General features: G+C 46.6%; 1 long non-coding RNA gene across 2 annotated transcripts in view; it reads right to left on the bottom strand.

Moving 5' to 3' along the window:
- Nucleotides 1–1,199: 1,199 nt before the first annotated feature.
- The window catches only part of LOC143444109 (uncharacterized), a 57,558-nt gene continuing 50,349 nt past the window's right edge, over nt 1,200–8,408 (bottom strand). Inside the window, exon 6 of one of the 2 annotated variants that reach the window (XR_013113675.1) lies at nt 1,200–6,455. This is a non-coding gene — a long non-coding RNA (uncharacterized LOC143444109). The remainder of the gene's footprint in view (nt 6,456–8,408) is intronic. The other variant, XR_013113676.1, reaches the window with a different exon arrangement.

Below are 8,408 nucleotides of genomic sequence, written 5' to 3'. Positions count from 1 at the left end.
TAGATTCTTTCTCTGTAGTGAAGAGTAGGAGAACTCCATTCGGAGGTCGACCAGAACTCTGGATGCAGTGATGGCATTCAACAGTGAGGCTCAGCACTGATGCTCAAGTTGACGATTCCTTCTCAAGGCAGTAAGGCTTTTGTTTGTTCCAGATTCCAAGACTGGCCTGGAGATTCTAGTTCGTATAAAATCCACATCTGTATCTGCTCTTCAAGATCAAGCTGGGGAAACACAGATGTGGGATTAGACAGATCTCCCCAGATTCAGGGAATATAAATAAAATCAAGATATAGGTATCAGTGTGTCATGCAAACAAGTAATTCTGCCCAGGTACTGTCAGGTACACAGTTTCCAGTACTATCTAGGTACTCTCAGGAAGAAGAGGTGTTCTCAGCCTACAGAAAAACTGTGTTGTGTACATGTGTTCCTGCAGGCTGCCTGCACTTAACCGGACCCTGGAAAAGCAGGGTCCCTCTGGGTTATCCAAGAGAACATTTATAACATCAATCATTTGTGTCTCAGGTGCAGTAATCTACCCGATAACATCAGAAAGAGCTTAGAGCGATATTTAATCGTTCTCAACTTTCCTAATGCTACCGACTTGATAGTTTCTCACATTGTGGTGATGCTGAAACCCTTTGATACAATTCCTCACTTTGTGACCTCCAGTCATTAAATTATTTTGTTGCTACTTCATAAAGGTAATCTTGCTACTGTTATGATTCACAATGTAAATGTATCACATGCAGGATATCTGCTATGTGACCCCCGAAGGGGTCTTGGCCCATAGGTTGAGAACTGCTGTTCTAGAAACTGACCACTGGAGACCTGGGCCATGTTTCTGCTCCTCAACTTGTTTGGTCTCTGAGGACCTGGGTGGAGAAAGAGGGAGGAGCAGGAAAAGTTCCTTCCCCAACTCTAAGAGGCTCCAAATGCTCTCTGATCCAAATTTTCTTCCCACCCACAGCCCTCTGCCCCCACTCTCTGCCTCTTCTCTCCCATGCCTGGATATTACTAGATATAATAGACTGGTGGCAATACCTGGTGTTAGAGTGTCTCCTGGTAAGATATGGCCTCTTCCTGTGTACCTGTGGGAGTGCTTGCTGCACCTGCCTATGACCCTCCTCTCTACAGCCCCCACCCCCCTTGTCAATCATTCTTTACACTGGAGACAGCAACCCCCACGTATTCCAGTATATTCCCCCAAAGAAGAAGAAACCACCCCAGAGAACCTGAGCCATGGCGTTAGTTACTTTTTGTTGCTATGATAAGGCAACATGACTAAAATCAATTAAGAGGTTTTATTGCTGTTGTCGTCATTATTGTTGTTGTTGTTGTTTTGCTTATAGTTCCAGTAGGCATAATGTCCATTATGCTGAGGAAGGCATGGCAGCAGGCAGCTACTGCAGGAAGTCCAGAGATCACATCACAGCTACACAGAGAATGCAAAGAGGGAGTGAGCACAGGAAGTGGGCAAGGCTATAAACCCTCAAAGACCCCCATGGTGATGTACTTCCTTCATCGAGGCATAACTTCCCCCAAAACAGTGCATCAGTGGGGAAACCAAACTTTAAGATGTATGAGCCTATTGGCTTTCAACCGACCATAGCTGACTCAGTCAGCAGTTTGAAAAACTGATATATATGCCTGAGACTTCTGAGGAACAAGGGAGGTAGCACAGCAGGTGAAGTGCTTGCCACACAAGCATGGAGAACTGAATTCAGATCCTTAGCATCCATGTGAAGCTGGGTATAGAACACGCCTGACACGTCAGCTCTGGGTACGTTGAGAGAGAAGGATCCCTAGAGCCTACTGGCTGGCTGGCTAGTTAGGCCAAACCACAAGTTACAGGCCAGTTAGTGACCTGTCTCAAAACACAAGGGAAAGTGATTGAGGAAGAAACCTCTGGTCTCTACACATGCATATACATGTATATGCACACCCATTTGCACATGCACACACATACATGCACACGCTCACACACACATGTACACACATATACATGAACACACATGCACACATATATGCACACATGCACATACACACACCACATACACATACATACACATACTATACAATACCACATACCACACACACAGTCACACACACATGAATGCACACACACAACTTTTGATTCCATAGTCTTCCCTCCCTCTCTCCTCCTCCTTTCTTCCCCACCGACAGTCCCTTATCTATAGCTGTCTTGATAATATAGAAAGTTCTGATCAATGCAGAGGGTTGAACTTTGAATATCCCTTAATTATTTTTAGTGGAGAATAAATTCTAAGATTTCTTGGTAATGACAGTACAATAGAACTCTATGATTAAGAGATGAATCATAGTCGTTTAAAATAAATTTTGTTACAGAACCAACTAGGGCTGCTAAAATTACCTGCAGTGTTCTGTGTGAATGACCAAGAGGCACCAAACAGGAATTGGCTCAACGAGAGTCACAGGCTGAGACAATATAGCCTCCTCTAAGAGGTAAAACTCATTTTCAACATGAGAAAATGCAGAGGCCTGGAGGAAAAATCAGCCTACAGAATGGGCTGTGCTGGGCAAGCAAATCTCAGAGGACCACCGGACAGGTGGATGGAGGCCGTGGAGGCCTCAGGCTGCAGCAAAGAGGGAGCAAGGGAGGGGTGTTCTCCCTGCCTGGCTGCTAAGATGATATCTTACTCTGTTCTCCTGAAATCATAGGAATTACCCACTTAATTCTTGGCACATGGTGCTGATAATGTACCAATTAATGACTAATTAGGAAGATTTTTCCAGAACATTAGGTTCTGGGAGGAAGTCTTCTCCGAGAACCATCCCTTTCATGTCTTCTGTCTTCTTCCTGTGGTTCACAGCTCAGCATGCTTCCAGCCAGTCTGGGTTTATTTGTGGTGACTGCAGGCTCTTCCATTCACTTACTTCACAAGGCAGGTCTGAATAAATAAAGCATGAACCCCGATCACCCTCTGAGAACAGAGAGCATGGCTTCCATTTAGCTCAGAGCTCTGGAGTGTGAGTGAGAGTCAGGTGAGGCTGGAAGTAGAGGGAGGGAGGTTGGAGGAGAGAGAGACCCTGCTGTGGTCTCTTTGCTATCCTTTCTGAGGCAGGGTCCCCCTGCTTCCCACAGTAGACTGAGGTGAATGGAGGAGGTTAGAGGAGTCCAGGAGCCCATGCTGGTGGTGAGGATGACTTTGGACCCGAAAGGGTAAGCAAAAACAGAGAAGCTGACGTAGGCTCCAGTTTTCTGGTAGAGAAAGGTCAGATAACAAGTAATGACTGGGAAGCCAGTGTGGATGGACAGACAGACAGCTACACCCTCAGTCATGAACTGCATCACTCCTGCTTTTACTCAGGGAGACATACCCAGGCAGTACCCAATATGTGTCAGGCTTTGTGCCAGTCACCAGCACATAGTAGTACCAATGAAATCCCTATTCTCATGGAGTTAGTGGTTTAAAAGTCAGACTACGCTTTAGTGTGAGTAGACTGTTGCAAACATGATACTATATCCTGCATCCTTACTCTGAGATGCTAGCATGGTCCCTAGGCTGTGTCAGTGATGTCACGGGTATTGCCTACTGTCCTTAGGGGCAGACAAGAGTAATATTATTGTCATCTGAGAACCTCTGGTTCAATGGGACAGGTTGTAAGTAAGTGTGCACATAGTAGACAGTGAGAAGCCAGGGCTGAGTGGACCATAGTGAGAGCTGGTCTCAGTGAAAAGCGAGTAAAGCCCCCAAGGAGCTGAGGCAAGACATGATGCTGGGGTCCAGGTGTGGGCTTCCATGGGCCCTAGCAAAGGGAGTGTTAGGGTGTTCTTGTTGAGCACAGAGTCCATTCTGCTGGAGGAATAAGGTAGAAAGCATTTGTGGGAAGCTCCAGAGGCTGGGTAGGCTATGCAGGTTCTCAGAACCATATGCTAGAACCACAGGATAAAGCAAGGCGTTGGATCACTTCCCACAATACCCGTCTTCTCGAAGGCCTGTGACTTGGTTGGCCAGCACGGCTCAGTGGGGTCTCTGCTCTGGGTCTCATGAATTGAAAATATGCAGCTGACCAGCTGAGCTCCTGCCAGGAGGTTTGGAGGAAATTAATTTCTAAATTTTTCTGGTGGTTAGCAGCGTATAGTTCCTAGGGTTGTGGACTGAGACCCCATGCTTTTGCCATCTGTTTGCTGGCCTCACCCTGAAGCCTCTTGCCAGTCTGGTTTTTGCTCACGGCCTCTGCCTGTCAGAGCCAGAAGGGTTCCGTGAATGCTTTCCATTCTTGGAGTGTCTCCAGCTTCCCCCTTACCTCGAGGCTGAGACAGTGTCTTGCTTTTAAGTTTGTAGACCCGCCCAGCCAACCCATATTGAGAGGGATCATACAAGCAAGCTGGCAGAGTCTCTCTTAGGTTTGTATTAATGAGGTGCCAGTGACCAGATACTTAGAGTAGAAATGTGTATAATTGTGGACGTAGTGATATAAAGTTTCACTTCCTGGGCTTCTTTACCACTTACATGTGAGAGCTGTATTTCAGAAAAAGATGTTTCAAGGGCAGGAAAGAGACATACAGGCTTTGAAGGAAACTATGCAAGCCGAGATACAGTTATCAAAGCAAGAATCACCCAGAAGCTAGTGGTGACTGTGCCCACTAGTGTTTTGGGAATAGCCAGCCAATTGCTTTCTTGTTGGGTTTAAGGTCCTTTCCACAGTAGGAATCCATGCATGGTGCTGGGATCCTGGCCAAGACTCTTGGACTGGAGAGGGCATAGGCCTCAGAGAGCCTACTGCTCCTGGGGTCTGTGAGGATCCCCCCCCCCCACTTAAATACTCATCTTTATATGTGTAGACCAGTGTGGCTTTTGGAAGAGAAGATTCTTTTCGAGTGGGCAGCAGTTAGTGGTGGCTCGCAACAGGTTGAAATGCACAGAACAATTGAGTGTCGATGCTTAGCCACAAGAAGAGAGGATGAAATAGGAACACATGGCACACAGGGACAGATACTGTTGCTGTCCCGGCCACAGGATCACGAGCATGTCCTTGGGACCATCACCTACATGTGCCATGGGGGGAACTGAGTCAGGTGCCGTTGGAAAGAAAAGTATAATCTATTTCCCACTTGGGTCCCCTATGTATCTGGGGCCCAAGCCCATCTCCCGTGCCCCTCCCCCTGTCCTCTAGGGTAAGAATTGGGAAGATGAATTGTCTTCTCAGTACAACATTCTTTAGTCTGTATTCTCCCCAGACATGTCCAGCAATAAGACAGTTTTGCAAATGATCTCAACGTGTGTCCCTTCTCTGCCCAGCCCTGGAGTTGAAAGCCTTATGCCTACGCTGATGGTAGGGGGAGGTCAGACCTCTGTGAGGTAAGTAGATCACCAAGGGGAGTAGCAACTGAGGAATGAAATTAGATCCCCTATAAGAGAGACCACTTGTCCCTCTCCAGTGTGAGCTCAAGGTGAAAAAGTATATCTATTAGGAAGTGGGTCCCCAGCAGATTCAGAATCCCCCAGGGACTCTGTCTCAAGATTTCAGGCCTCCAGAATAAAAAGATACATTTCTGTTATTTACAAGTGTACTGGCTGGTTTTGTATGTCAACTTGACACAAGCTAGAGGTATCACAGAGAAAGGAGCTTCCCTTGAGGAAATGCCTCCATGAGATCCAGATGTAAGGCATTTTCTCAATTAGTGGTCAAGGGTGGGACAGTCTACTGTGGGCAGTGCCATCCCTGGACTGGTAGTCCTGGGTTCTATAAGAAAGCAAGCTGAGCAAGCCAGGGGAAGCAAGCCAGTAAGCAGCATCCCTCCATGGCCTCTGCCTCAACTCCTGCCTCCAGGTTCCTGCCCTATATGAGTTCCTGTCCTGACTTCCTTTGGTGATGAACAGCAATATGGAAGTGTAAGCTGAATAAACCCTTTCCTCCCCAACTTGCTTCTTGGTCATGACATTTTGCACAGGAATAGAAACCCTGACTAAGACAATAAGCCTCCCAGCCTGAGGCATTTGGTTACAGCAGCCCCAACAGTAACAGACAGACAATATTATTCACATTAAATTCATGTGCCATGGAAGACAAAGGGATTCTCATCCCTTCAGAAGATGAAGTAGGCAACTCTCTAGCTCTTTCATAACAATCTCATCAAGTGCTATTTGGACATAATTTTCAAATGGTCCAAAGTGTGAGAAAGAACCAGCAACGGTCACAGGCTGTCCCCCCTCAAGAGGCAGAACCTTCAGCTGCCTGGGTTACTGGGCAACAGTGAGGAACAGCCCCGTGTCACAGCTGAGTTCATTACACAGCTTTAATAACCTGTGGTGTCGCCAAAAGTAATGAAAGGTGACGCAGAACGTCAGGAGCAGGGGTAGGGTGGAGGTGTGAGGCAGGAAGCTTTGAGTCACGTTGCTAAGACAACGGTGTCCATGGCCAATGAATGGAATTCTTGCTCCAAGTCCTCCGAGGTTTTGAGACATCATCTGTGTGAGACAAAAACAGATACCAGCAGAAGCGCTCGATACACAGGTGACGAGCCAGAGAGAGAGGAAGGGAGGGAAGGACAAGACTGAATGAGACAGGCAGCCAGGCAGCCAGACTGTTGTTGTTTTGCTTTTAAAGCTATTTTTCTTTGATGGCCTTAATGTCAGCTCTGGGCTTATTGCATCTCTCCCCTGAGCACCTCTGCTCTGAGCCTGAGAAGAAGCTTTTCTCCAAAATCAAGCAAAGCAACACTCCCATCCCCCAAGTCCTAACCTGCTGAGCTCAGTTCACCGCACTCAGTTCAAGGCTGGGCTCTTCCTTACAGGCTGTTTGTGTGCAGTTTGTCTGTACCTATGAGGCAGAGGAGGCTCCACAGGGCTGCCCGCGCTCCTTGCATGGCTCCACAGGGTGGCCTGAACTCCTTGTGTGGCTCCATGGGGCTGCTTGTGCTCCTTGCATCAGGTCTTGACCCTTGATGAACACCTGTGTCTACCTTTGTGCATGCACACCAGCTGCCACAGTACCTTTCTTTCTTGCTTGCTTTTCCTGCTTCATAGCAAGGGACATGAGTGTGCATTTGGTGTTACACTATTACTTGTGAACATGTCTCTGCCACAGTAGCTTTCCACCATCTCCTTATTCTTGAAGTAGCCAGAAAGACCAAAGCCTTTCAAATGAACAGAACCATGTGGTCTTCTGAGGTGGCTTTAGGATCAACATTGACACAGTGCATGCACAACCTCTCTTTTGGGGTAGCGTGATAGTGAGGTGACAATCTGAGCTCTGCTACCCCTGAGCTGATATCTTCCCCTCAGAGCCTGTAGTTCACTCATCTATACAATGGGCTAAGCTGGAGATGCCCTTCCCCCATTTCATAATGAGGTAGTTTTGAGAGCTGGGCTATATTATGTGAAGTGTATGTGTAAGTGTGTAGAGCCTGACAATCCAGTGCAGTTGTGTATGTGTGTCAGTGTGTGTGTATAAGTGTGTATGTGGTATGTGTATGTAAATGTGTGTGTGCATATGTGTGTATATGTCAATGTGTGTGAGTGTGTATGTGGTACATGTATGTGAATGTCTGTGTATGCATGTGTATATGTGTGTGTAAGTATGTAGAGCCTCACAACCCAGTGAAGTTGTGTATGTGTGTCAGTGTGTGTGTGTATGACTGTGTATGTGGTGTGTGTATGTAAATGTGTGCATATGTGTGTATATGTGAATGTGTGTGAGTGTGTATGTGGTACATGTATGTGAATGTCTGTGTATGCATGTGTATATGTGTGTGTAAGTATGTAGAGCCTCACAACCCAGTGAAGTTGTGTATGTGTCAGTGTGTGTGTGTATGATGTGTGTGCATGTGAATGTGTATGTGTGTATATGTGAATGTGTGTGAGTGTGTATGTGGTACATGTATGTGAATGTCTGTGTATGCATGTGTATATATGTGTGTAAGTATGTAGAGCCTCACAACCCAGTGAAGTTGTGTATGTGTCAGTGTGTGTGTGTATGAGGTGTGTGTATGTGAATGTGTATGTGTGTATATGTGAATGTGTGTGAGTGTGTCTGTGTATGCATGTATATGCATGTGTATGCATGTGTTTGTGTGTGTGTGTGTATGTATGTAAGTGTCCCAGGATTCTAAGTGCAGAGCCCCGCCTGACTACAAATAGCTGCTTTCAGACTGAGTTGGCCAATGCCTCAGCCCTACAGGGTTATATTTAAACCTAGGAGGAACCTGGATTTATGAACTCATTGCTTCCCACATGGATGTGAATCCTGTCCCTGGGAAGAAACACTCCTCCACTTGCCTCATCCTTGGGGGTTGATTCTTCTCAGGGGGAAAAGTTATGGAGAAGTCTTAACTTCTCGGAGCCCTGACAGAGTGTCAGAGCCATCAGGAGACACAACTAGAGTTTGGCTTTAGAAATAATTATGGATTAGTTCCTTCTATT

Source organism: Arvicanthis niloticus, chromosome 12 (genome assembly GCF_011762505.2).
Source record: "Arvicanthis niloticus isolate mArvNil1 chromosome 12, mArvNil1.pat.X, whole genome shotgun sequence".
NCBI classification, from domain to species: domain Eukaryota; kingdom Metazoa; phylum Chordata; class Mammalia; order Rodentia; family Muridae; genus Arvicanthis; species Arvicanthis niloticus.
The sequence above is the reverse complement of the archived record's forward strand: the minus strand, read 5'-3'. Positions and strand labels throughout refer to the sequence as shown.